General features: G+C 34.9%; 1 long non-coding RNA gene across 1 annotated transcript in view; it reads right to left on the bottom strand.

Annotated features, from left to right (window-relative positions):
- Window positions 1-490: 490 nt before the first annotated feature.
- The window catches only part of LOC123573599 (uncharacterized), a 197,849-nt gene continuing 185,724 nt past the window's right edge, over window positions 491-12,615 (bottom strand). The window contains exons 3-4 of the long non-coding RNA XR_006698243.2: window positions 2,334-2,404; window positions 491-2,196 (exon numbers count right to left, since the gene is read on the bottom strand). This is a non-coding gene — a long non-coding RNA (uncharacterized lncRNA). The remainder of the gene's footprint in view (window positions 2,197-2,333; window positions 2,405-12,615) is intronic.

Below are 12,615 nucleotides of genomic sequence, written 5' to 3'. Positions count from 1 at the left end.
CCACAGGAGTGGCAGACATTGTTAGTCACTCAGCCAATATTCATTTTTCTCTTCTACCTTACAAATAGAGCCCCTTACTTTTAGTTTTTTGTTTTTTTTTTCTTTTAGGGAGAAGGTTTGCCAAAGTGCCCTGTTAAAATATTTACCATCATAGTTTTCCTTTCAGATAGGGATACAATGAGACACAACTCTTGGCAATGAGAAGAATGGAGATGTCACTCACTGGGTGGGCATTTGGGAAAGTTTTTAAAGAGAAACAGGCTCAGCTGTCCCTTCTTAAGCTTGGTGAGCCTTGTCCTTTCTATCGGTTTGAAAGTGGGATGTGACAAGCCATATGCCTCTAGGACTAGTGGAACAAAAAATAGAACAAGGTATAGGTACTGAACGTCTCAGGAAGCCACTGCACCAGTCATCATATACTGCTTAATCTGAAAACTAATATCCTTACCTTTGTTGTTTAGTAGTAAATAATGGGCATTCTTCAAAGTCAATAACTCTGTATCTGTTTTGTTACTTCGAGGAGTTTCACGTCATCAGTAATATTGATATAGTACCATTTGTCCATTAGCTAACCCAGTTATTTAAAAGGTTGCTTCCAGCTCCTCACCTACAAACAATATTGCAGTAATCACCCACATAGGTAAGTTCTTAAGTATTGGTGCCTTGTGATCATTATGACATAATCTCCCATGTGAGTTTGCTCAAATTTTAATAAACATTTTCTGATTACTTTCCAAAGACATGTAGAAATTCACACTGCCACAGTGTGAACTCATGAGGAAATGTATGAGTTTCAGTTCTCCAAATGCATATTGCCATTGAGTATTATCTAATATCACAAAAATTGCAATGTTATGTTGACATAGTCCATACAGTTGAGTTTGAAGGAATCTATTAAAGAGCTATTTAGTTGCTACTACAACATAAATTGCAAGCTTTTCTCTTAAAGGCTACCACTATTTAATGCAAAAAAAAAAAAAAAAAAAAAAAGAACACTAGGAATAGAAAGCTAAGGAAACTAAACATGAATGGCTATCGTGCAGGATAATTTTATTAATCTTAGACCATGTTTTAATTAGGAAGGTCAACATTTATTATTATTATTTTAATTTTGCTTTAAAAATATGAAATAAAAGTTTACCCATTTCTTTAGAATCATTATAGGGTGTTACTTTTTTGTTAGAAGTAGAGAAGTGTTTGCTAATTTTCTTTATCAAATTAATGGAAACGTTTTCACATCAAAATACTCTGATCAGAATACTGTAGATTGAATACGTTCATAGCTTCCTTATATAATTATAAGAATTGTCTTCAGAAAATACCTGAGTAATACATATACATGAAGTGGCATAAATAAAACAAATCAAGCCCTTTATAAGTAGTTATTCTACAACTGGGAATCTGTCCTAAGGAGAGATCTCAAATTTGTGGAGCTTTATTACAAATACCGATTATTGCTCTGTTATAGCAAAAACACTTCAATCAATCTAAATCTCTAAATGTAAAGAAATTATTAACTCTACCAGACGTTAAGGGGATTTGACAAATAGTTTACAATTAGTGAGTTTCTGACATCTTTAAATCTAACTACTCAGAGGAAGCTCTGGGAAAGAAATTAAGCCCACAACCCACTTCCTTTCCATTCAGCACCTCTTCTTTTTTTCCATGCTCTGCTTTGCTCTTGTCTACAGAGCTGTCTCCTCCTATAAGAAAAGCTAGATTTAATGATTGTGAACATTTCTAAAGAATATAGTTGATTTTCAAATCGCATATGTGTAAGATTAGACCCTGCAAATGAGAGTATATTGCATGTGAAAACTTCAAAAAGAGCTGTGTGCTTTGGGAGGAGATTTTGTTCAAAGTTAAAGATTTCATTCTCTTCCCCAGTAGGCCAGAGAAAAGAAATCACAGTTACAGTTGCACATGGTAGCAGCTGAAAAATCCCTGGCATCAGAAAGTGAAAGTAAATGTTGTTACTTGCATGTTAGCCTGGGAACTGCAAAGCATCTCAGGTGGTTATCTCTGAAGAAGTGTCTGAGGGAACCTCCTTTCTTTCTTCATTCCAAAGTTACTATCTCTACTCCATAGCTCCAGTGAATTTTCATGTGTTGGAGTCTCTGCCAACAAGCCCATACTCCCAGCTCCAAGCCATGAAAAGCATAAGCAGTGGATCAAAAATGAGGGAATCCATGCTCCCTGGATGAGGAGAAAAAGGATGAGAATTGTTCTCCTACAGTTTCACCTGTATTTCACCTATTAGGTTGATTAAGCAATTGAGTACTCCAAGAAGCCAGAAATAACTAAATAATTACATCTGGTAGGCTTACACTTACTGCTTGTTGATCAAGTAATGATGCATCTTCTTTCTAAAACATGGAAATAGACTCCAACTGATCAAATGCATCTGAAACACCATAAAAAATACCTGTGAAACTTATTATTTTCCTTGAAAGTAAAATCGCTCATTTTTATATGAATGGCATAGCTCTTTAAATTTTTCTGTCGTGAATAGCAAGCTTAATTCATAACATTTCATTATTTCTAGTACTCTTGATGATTTTTCAAAATAAAAAATTAAGCCTTATAAATTATTTATTGGGAATTTAAGTATATACAAAATACTAGGAGAATGTCATTTGTGGTTACAAATGATATTTATATATCAGATATGGATTTTTATATAATTTGAATCAAATGCATGTAACTTTTTTGCAAATTCAAAGCTAAACAATGCTTTTCTGAGGATAATTTTCAATATGTTAAAAAGAAGTATATGCATTCATTAGTATTTACACTTGAGGAAAATTGGTCAGAAATAACTTAATGCACTCAATATAAGTGCGTCCCTCAAGTAAAAATAATTCTAGCTTTATTTAATCTAAAAGTAAATCATAAATACTTTGATCTCAAAGTGTTCTAATACTATTCATTTCACATTTGCCATTGAGATGGTAAATACTATACACATCCAACTGTTTCAGGAAAACATGTGGCTTATTCAAGTATTTACTAATAGGATAAAAACTCTCTTTGCCATTTAAAATTTAGACAATAGGTCTAACTTGAACTGGTTGATTTACTCTTTCAAAGATGAGAATTAACATATCTATTACATGTTTTCTAAAATGAATTCATTTGTTTATTTCTTCATTAAAGTATATATTTAGTCTGGCCTTCCATGAAAGGCACAGCTTCAGAAATGTCTTGGTATCTGAAGAGGAATAATATCTCTAGGCATACATATGTGACCCTCAATCTATTTATTAACTATGTCCTTTTTGTATGGATAGATGTATGGGATACTAAATGATCAATGATGTATTCTTGATTAAAAATTTAAAGAACATTTACATCTCTTTAGGATTTTGAATGTTCCCACCACTAAGAAATGATAAATGTTTGAAGCCACGTATATCCTAATTACCCTGATTTGATCATTACACATTTTATACATGCATCAAAATATTCTGTACCCAATAAATATGTGCAATTATTACATGTCAACTAAAAATAATGTAAAAAATGTAGCTTAACTGCATGTTTTCCATTCCTACATAGTTTCATTTAGGAAATGGTCATATCAATCAATGTACCATGTGATATTCAAGTCCCTTTAAAAAAGAATAAAAGAGAGAGACTTATTTTTCTAGAATGCGATCTTGGAAGATTCCATATTGGAAACCCCATCAAAAGGTCTAAGCGCTTAACATAATTTGCATTCATCCTTTTACTTGTTTATTATCTGTCTTCCCACTAGAGGGCAGGGTGTTCTCAGTTTTGTTAACTGCCATACACCCTCATGGCAGTTAGTAGGTGCTCAAAAATATAATAATAATAAAAATAATAAATTATGCAATCCAACTTTTTTGGATTCTATGTTAAATGATATGATTTAACTGTGCTCACATCCACACAGAACTTTACTGTTTATGACATGTATAACAGGAAATTCCTGTCTGCCTTGTGAGTTTGTGACGTTGATATGAACAGTTATCAAGCTGCTGTGAAGTTGAAACACCAAACAATTGCAAACATCTCAACCGATTCAGCAAAAACAAAACCTTTGTGAAAGCATTCTGACTGCAACTCCTGGGTTTACAATCAACTAGGTTTTATCCACACTATGATGTGTGAGCAGCAGGTGTCTGAAAGCATCAATTGTCCAATCAGGCCCCTGTTTGGATGGCAGGAAGCTGTGTGATTTCACAGAAACTTATAGTGAAGATGGTGCTAAAAGAACAGGGAGTCTGTTCAAAGGATGTCTTCTGTTTCTAATATAATCTATTAAAAAAATCTGCCATTTTAACAATTGCTAGAATTTTATTGCAAACTACTGTTTCCATTAAAATATCCTGTAAGGACACTGAAATAATTTTAAGAAATTTTAAATGCAGTAGTGAACCACTTCTGAATTCCTAGCCCTCAGAAACTGAATCTTACTGAGAACTTACTAAGAACTCATAGTCTTTTATGAGATTGTACTTACCAGAAAATAGCTGAGACAAGCAACATATGTATTTCACAATTTTAGCATTTCCTATGCATATAGCTATGTAACTCTGTGTATTTTTCTTTGTATTTTGTCTATATGACAAGCATTGGATCTGATACACTAAAAAATAATCATTGCTAAATGGGAAAATGTCAAACACTCACAACCAAAATTAATGAAAATTCTATTCTTGAAATATATGAAAAAATATAAATCATAATGAAACTATCAGATAGTTATATTGCTGTATAAACTTATAAATACTTGTTATTAAAATAGTGCTTGCACTTATTACGTTCTCACATGTTCAAGTTGTTTGTCTTGAAATTAATATGTATATGTCTTAAAATTACATACGTGTGTTAACTACATATGGAAGCTTTATATATATGTGTGTGTATAGATAGGTGGGTGTTCAAACTATATAGCATCTTTTCAGGGAAAAAACGATATCATCCATTTCACGATGTAATCATGGCCATAATTTTGTCAAGTTTTTGTTTTAGTGGATTAGTTTATTTCTATATATCAAGATCCTTGGAAAATCAGACATGTCAGTTTTACACGCTAACATCAAATATGTGGCTAATAATGCTTGAAAAGACACATTTGGGAAAATATAAGAAAATAGTATCCAAAATTAATTAGGCTGCCACATCAATTACCCTAAAATAGTCTAAATTCTCCCTTAAAGCTCTCCCAAAGACTAAACTAAATCAGGTTTTTAAATTTTTTATTTGTTTATTTATTTATATCATTATGCGTTGCTGAGAGAGCAGTAATTACTTACAAGAGTTTTTCCATTAGCACACTCAGTGAGATTGTAAAACCCCTGAAGGTGAAGGAATAAGCTGAATTCAGTTTTGAAAGAAGATGGTATTTCATGTAGTGAGAACAAGGAGCACAAGGGCCTGAAATCAAACCTGCTGTGTTTGAAGTACAACCAGGGGACCAGGGAGCAGGAGCTGCTCAGCAAGATGGAAAGGGTAATGCACAGAAGAAAAAGGGAACAAATTACAGAGTTCTGCAGGCAATATACTCCGGGTGAGGTAGGGCAACAATAGAGTTTTGAGCAGAGAAGTGATTATCTGCCTCTTTGTTAAGAATAATCCAAAAGCCAGTAAAATGGAAGTAGGATAATCAGTTAGGAGGTGTTGTTATAATCCAGGTAAGATATTTATTTTCCAAATGTTTAGCTAGTTACTCAATAGCATTTGCTGAGAAAAAAAAAAAAAATCCGTATTTTCTCTATTGATATTTAATGCTTTTTCCCTTCTAACTGGGTAGGATTAATATAATAATAAAAATAGGTAGATATAGACATGTATACATAATAAGAAATACATCTAAGTTTTATCACATATAAAAATAGTCTGTTAAGATATTGATTGCATTTATTTTGAATTAAGAGATCAGTTTAGTGAAAATAGGCAGCTTTATAATATTGCGACTTGTCACCCAAGAATGAATCATAATCAATGTTCTCTTTTGTGATGAACCACCACAAGAATGGCTTTTTACAATAAATAACAAACTTGTTTTTGAAAGCTTACTGTGTGACAGCCATCATTCTTTTTTTTTGAGGAGGAGTCTCAGTCTATCGCCAAGGCTGAAGTACAGTGGAGTGATCTTGGCTCACTGCAACCTCCATCTTCTGAGTTCAAGCAATTTTCCTGCCTCATCCTACCAAGTAGCTGGGATTACAGGCACCTGCCACCATGCCCAGCTATGTGTGTGTGTGATTTTTTTTTTTTTATCTGAAACTGGTTAAACCATGTTGGCCAGGCTGGTTTCGGACTCCTGACCTCAAATGATCCTCCCGTCTTTTCCTCCTAAAGTACTAGGATTCTAGGCATGAGCCACCACTTGGCCCGGCCACAGCCATCATTCTAATCATTATATGTTTTAATTCGTTTAATGCTCACTCCAATCTTATAGGACAGCTACTATTACTATTATTTCCATTTTATTGATGAAACACTGAGAATCAGAGAGATTAAGTGATTTGTCCAAGACCAGACAAAGTGCAGACAGATCAGAGCCTTCTGCCTCTTGTAGAACATCTGTTTGGTCTTCTTTCTCACATCTTATCTGACATTTTGTTAATATGTCTTCATTTTCTATTTTTGTTCTGTCTTTTGTTATATAGTCTGTAAACTCAGAAGAGTTATAATCTGTTATTATTCTCCTAGAAATAATCTTTTTTTTTTTTTACTTTATATCATAACTTAAACTTTTTTTTCTCTGCTTTAATAACTTTAGATAAAAGCATATGGTATTTTCCTTCTGTGGAAGGTGAGAAAACTGATGAATTAATGAACACTTTCTTCAACCTCTCTTCCCTCACTTTTCATGTGACTGGTGTGTTCTATGTTTTTTTTTTTTTTTTCTTATTACAGCCAGTAAAGATAGCTAATACTAGTTATTTTTACATAACATAATATGTCTTTTCAGAGAAATAAGTTGTATTATTCCTTTCTCAATAAAATCATCAGTTATTTAGTTAGGCTGTTATGCCCAGACTGTTTGTTCCCCAAAGAAGACCACCAGAGTCCAGAGTCAAAGCCAAGCGGCAAGGATCTTTACTACAAGTTCGAACTTGGTCCCTCCTTTACACAGTATACAAGAGGGCCCCGAACAATGCTAGGCTCAGGGAGTTTTGAGCCCGGGGCTGAGGAATGTGCCCAGCTCCTTTCAAGGCCTATATTTTAGTGGACGTATGTACCTTATCTCTTAATCCCTTCAGATCATAAGATATCAGGTAATATGTTTTAGAAAAAAAAATTTATAATCCCCAATTCAAGCTGCCTTAAATTTTTAGAAAATGCATCTTTCATAATTAGAAGCCCGCAGATGGTATAGGACCCAAAATCAATGTAATGAACATGAGTCTCAATATCGCTGAGGAGCGGATGTGAGGGTGATCTGGCTATAACATCTGTCATCCCATTGATTGCCAGGGTTGATTCAGCTGATCTGGCTGGCTATGCTGGTGTCCCCTCCCTCTCTCACCGCTCCATGTACATCCCTCCCAAAGTTACATGCTCGGTTAAAGAGGACGACCATCCTTGATAGACGAGGACTGGTCTTCAGTCAAGTGTATACGAGTAGCTGCACTCCCCTGCTAGAACCTTCAAACAAGCTCTCAATATCATTGGGGACCAATGTAAACTTTAACCTCAGACTGACAGCAAATAGCTGGAGAGATTCCAGATACCACAGCAACATCCAAAGACAGGGAGACGAAGTGGAAAAAAGCTAAGTGAAAAAGAGAGTTTCTCTTTCTTAATTCTCTCTTAGGTATAATGAAATTTTCTCAGAAACCGTTAGCACACTTTCCTTCATGTAGTATTGGAAGCCCAATTTCCACTTTTGAAATCTTACTGAGAGGAGAGCTGAAATGAACATGTAGATTAGCTTAGATTATCTGGGTCTGGAATGTCTGAACTTCTATCAAAAAGCCCGCTAAATACTGTCCTCTCCACAAGTAAGCTATTTATTTGGAGTCATCTTTTGAATATCTAGAATGTTAATGAAGAACTATATTTCTTGTATTCTTCCACAAGAATACAAGATATTCTTGCAAAATAAATGTATCTAAATATATCTATAAATATGTCTTCCGATGCTTTTATGTATGAAACACAACTACTTCCTGCATATGTAATTCAGAATTCAAAATATTTTCCTTCATGTCTAATGTCATATAGTTGTAATCACACAGTATGCAACTTTCTCAGATTGGCTTCTTTCACTTAGTAATATGCATTTAAGGTTCCTCCATGTCTTTTAATGATTGGATATCTCATTTCCTTTTGTTCCCCCAAAATATTTAATTGTTTGGATATACTACCATTTATTTACCAGCCACTGAAAGACATCTTGGATTTTTCCAAGTTTTGGCAATTGTCAATAAAGCAGTTATAAATATCCCTTGAGATAGAGAAGAAACCCCTCTATGGGGTCTGCTGGGCCACTGCTCAAGAATGGAAATTAAGACAAATCTTGTGGTCCCTCAAGGGAAATTCCAGGCACTTAGCTAGCCTTGAGAAGTACATGAGCCACCTAATAAGCAAGAAGGTAATAATAGCTTAAAACAATAGCCAAGGAAGTAAGAGCCACAAGATGTTTGGTTTTCTATGGAAACTAAAGATAACATCTTATCATATGACCCGAAGTTGTTTTACAGAAACCAAAGAATGCAGACAGGGCAGCATTGAAGACTGAACTCTGACCACAATTATCTATTCTAAATTTCTTCCGGAGGAACATGGAAAGAGTCACGCCCACAGGCAAGACTTTAACTTTCTGTTGACCTCAAGTTTTCAGACAAAGCGTTGCTTCCTTAACCAATTGCACATTAGACAATCTTTGAATCCACCTATGACCTGTAAATCCCTGCTTTAAGAGATGCCACCTCTTTAAGCCAGACCAATGTATAACCACTGCATATTAATTTATGATTTTGCCTGTAACTTCTGCTTTCCTGAAATTTACCCCATTCTTTAAAAACCCTTGCATGTTAGTCAACAGAGAGGTCAGGTCTCATGCAGAAGCTGCATGATTCCTTCCTTGGCACTCTGCAAATAAATGCCCTCCTTTCTTTCACTGCACAACCTTGGTGTGGATGTTTAGCTTTATTGGACTAGGCAAGCTGATCCAAGTTTGGTTCACTAACACCATGTGCAGGTTTATTGTGTGGACATAAGTTTCATCTCATTTAGAGAAACATCTAGGAGTGTGATCGTTGGCTTGTATAGTAAGAATATGTTTAGTGTTGTAACAAACTAACAATCTGTCTTTCTAAATGGCTGTACCATTTTGCATTTCCACGAGCAATGAAGGAGAGTTGCTATTGACCCACATTCTCTCCAGCGTTGGGAGTTCTCAGTGCTTTGGAATCATACCATCCTAATAGGTGTGTAGTGGTATCTCATTGACATTATAATTTGCATTTCCTTAATAAACAAGTTGGGACACCTGTTTGTATGCTTAGTTACCACCTGTACAACTTCTTTAGTGAGGTGTCTATTCAGGTCTTTAGTCAACTTTTTCATTGAGTTGTTTCTTTTCTTATTGTAGACTTTAAGCATTCCTTGTATATTTTGAATAAATATCCCTCATCAGAGAAACCTTTATTAGATATGTCTTGCAGAAGACAGCCTGTGGTTTGGCTTCTCAGTCTCTTTAATTAAAATGTCTTTAGCAGAGCATAAGTTTTTAATTTTAACGAATTCCAGTTTATCAATTATTTCTTTCATTAACAGTGTCTTTGATGTTGTATTTAAAAAGTCATTGCCATTTCCAAAGTCATCTAGATTTCCTTCTATGTTATTTTCTAGAAGTTTTATAGTTTTGCATCTTATAGTTAAGTCTGTGATCTATCTTGAGTTCATTTTTATGAAGAATAAAAGGTCTGTGTCTAGATTCATTGTTTTTTTCATATAGATGTCCAATTGTTCCATCACCATTTGCCAACAAGAATACCTCCTTCTCCATTGCTTTTGCCCCTTTCTCAATCATCTGTTGACTATGTTTATGTTTATGTGGGTCTATTTCTTGGATCTAAACAATACTGTTTAAAAGACAAATTTTCAGGGTGTTTTTATAATCTGCACAAACCTACATCCCCTTCTAGTTGAAAGGCATAAATGAAGTCTTACCTACTGAATCCTTTTAAATAGAACAGTAAGTATGCCAAAAAAATTGTCTTGATAAACTATTTGTTTTGCTCAAATAGAACAGTAAGTATTCCAAGAAAATTACCTTGATAAACTATTTGTTTTTAAGTTGAAATACAGATATACAATACCCACAAACACACTCACTTACAGTCACAGACACTTAATATTTTAGATTCTCATTCTTTCTCTAGAGCAAAATGAGATAATTTAATCAGCTGTGTAAAATTCTCCAGTGCTCAGAATGTAATGTTCATGTTGGGTCTTATTTACCCTCAAAAGGTAGTGCTCTAAGTAGTGCTTTGATGATCTTCAAATGGGTTCTGCTCCCAAGGCTTCAACACAGTTCTTAAGGTGTTGTTCATTTTTTTTTTTTTTTTTTTTTTTGAGACAGAGTCTCACTCTGTCACCCAGGCTGGAGTGCAGTGGCCGGATCTCAGCTCACCGCAAGCTCTGCCTCCCGGGTTTACGCCATTCTCCTGCCTCAGCCTCCCGAGTAGCTGGGACTACAGGCACCCGCCACCGCACCTGGCTAGATTTTTGTAGTTTTTAGTAGAGATGGGGTTTCACCGTGTTAGCCAGGATGGTCTTGATCTCCTGACCTCGTGATCCGCCCGTCTCGGCCTCCCAAAGTGCTGGGATTACAGGCTTGAGCCACCGCGCCCGGCCGTGTTGTTCATTTTTTAAAATAACTGTTAGTATGCCATTCTTCATCAATTAGAAAGCATGAAGACATTTTTAAATGTGCTATTATCTTCACTCTAACGGTCAGGTGGATCTTTGTATATCATGATTAATTTAGATTAAATGGAGATCAGAAATTTCCAATATATATAAACTGGTGGATGGAACTACATTTTGGGCACCTGAATCATATGGGCTCAGTAATTTGAATTTTAATCAGTAAGAAATTTCTGTTAGTCAATTTGAAATAATTTGGCTGAAAATCACCAACAATAATCATTATATTTTTAATAATAGTAAATTATCATTGTTGTATCCTCAACAATTTGGCTTGAAGTGATTTTGACTAGAATTAGAATAAAGATAAAGGCTACTAAAAGTTTCTTGAATATCAAGTCTACAGGAGACAGGGGGACCAGTGAGTATATATTAATAGATAAAGAAGAAGAAATCCTATTTTCTAAGCAGCTCAATGCAGGTAAGACTAAAGAAGTAACTGTTTTAATCAATTTCCTAGGTTTTCTCCATATCTGATTTGGGAAGTCATTGATGTGGGGTTCAGTGTTTAAGAGGGGGTCCCAAATGCCTTCGATTATACCATCATTTCATGCTCAAGTCTACACTGGGTGATTCAGAGAAGAAAAATAACCTCAGTAGTGATATGTGAACCTGTGGGATTGTGGAGATTCTAGGATGTAAGTGACAGGGTGATTGGATAAAGATGATAAAAAGATCCATGTCTAATGTAATTTGCTAAGCTATGGAAGTGCAAATTTGGTAAAAGAGAATCTGATGGTATCCCATAACTACATTCTTTTCAAGTAAAATGAGGAGAGACACAAATTGATTAAAACAATTGCCTTCCTAATCTTACCTTTACTGAGCTACTTAAAAGTAGGCTTTCTTCTTTACTCTTTAGTATGTAGCCGGAATATTCTGTTCCTTGTAGATCTGGTATTTAAGGAGCTCATGGCATTTGCTGTCCTTATTCTAATTCTAGTCGTAATCACTATCAGCCATGGTAATTGCACTTAATGTCTATTGCTAGCCCTCACTGCAAAAACAAAACAAAACAAAACAAAACAAATCCTCGGTTTTGGAAATTCCTCTTTTTGTTATGATTCTGATTTCTCAGCCACTTTAGATGACCACAAAATTTAAAAGCAGAATCAATACAAGTTTCTTCACTTATCCCCTTCCCCATCAAGGGTGGCGTCTTTTTCTGAGGTTGTTTGGCAGTTGTGGTATGTGACAGCATCTAAGCTTCTGGCCTACGTTTGGCATTTGGTGCTGTTTGATGCATCTAGTCACGTCTACAGTACAACCATTTTTCTCAAGTCCTCGAAAATCTGAAATTACTAGTTATAGGCAACTTTATATGGTGATAACAGTACTCCCTACTTGTAGTGGTGGCATGTTAAATGAGTTCATATACAGGAAGTTCTTATAAAAATGACTATTGTGCACAAAGTCTTCTGAGTTATAATCATCATCACCATCATTGTCATTATTATTTTAATTTCAACTCTTATTAAGCATATGTGATTTCTCTTCATAAATTTCTACTACTCTTCTGTGAAGAAAATCCAGCATATCTGTTTGTGTTGGTGGGGAGAGCAAGGAGGACAGTAGATAAAAATGGGCAAGAAAACAAAAAGCATCATTTCATCTACTTTAACACAGAAACATGGTACCTAACTTGATTTTTTAAATATCTGGAGAGGACTGTCAAGAACTGTGAATGATTTGAGATTTTCT

This window comes from Macaca fascicularis, chromosome 5 (genome assembly GCF_037993035.2).
Source record: "Macaca fascicularis isolate 582-1 chromosome 5, T2T-MFA8v1.1".
NCBI lineage: Eukaryota > Metazoa > Chordata > Mammalia > Primates > Cercopithecidae > Macaca > Macaca fascicularis.
This window is presented reverse-complemented; position numbering and strand designations above follow the sequence as displayed.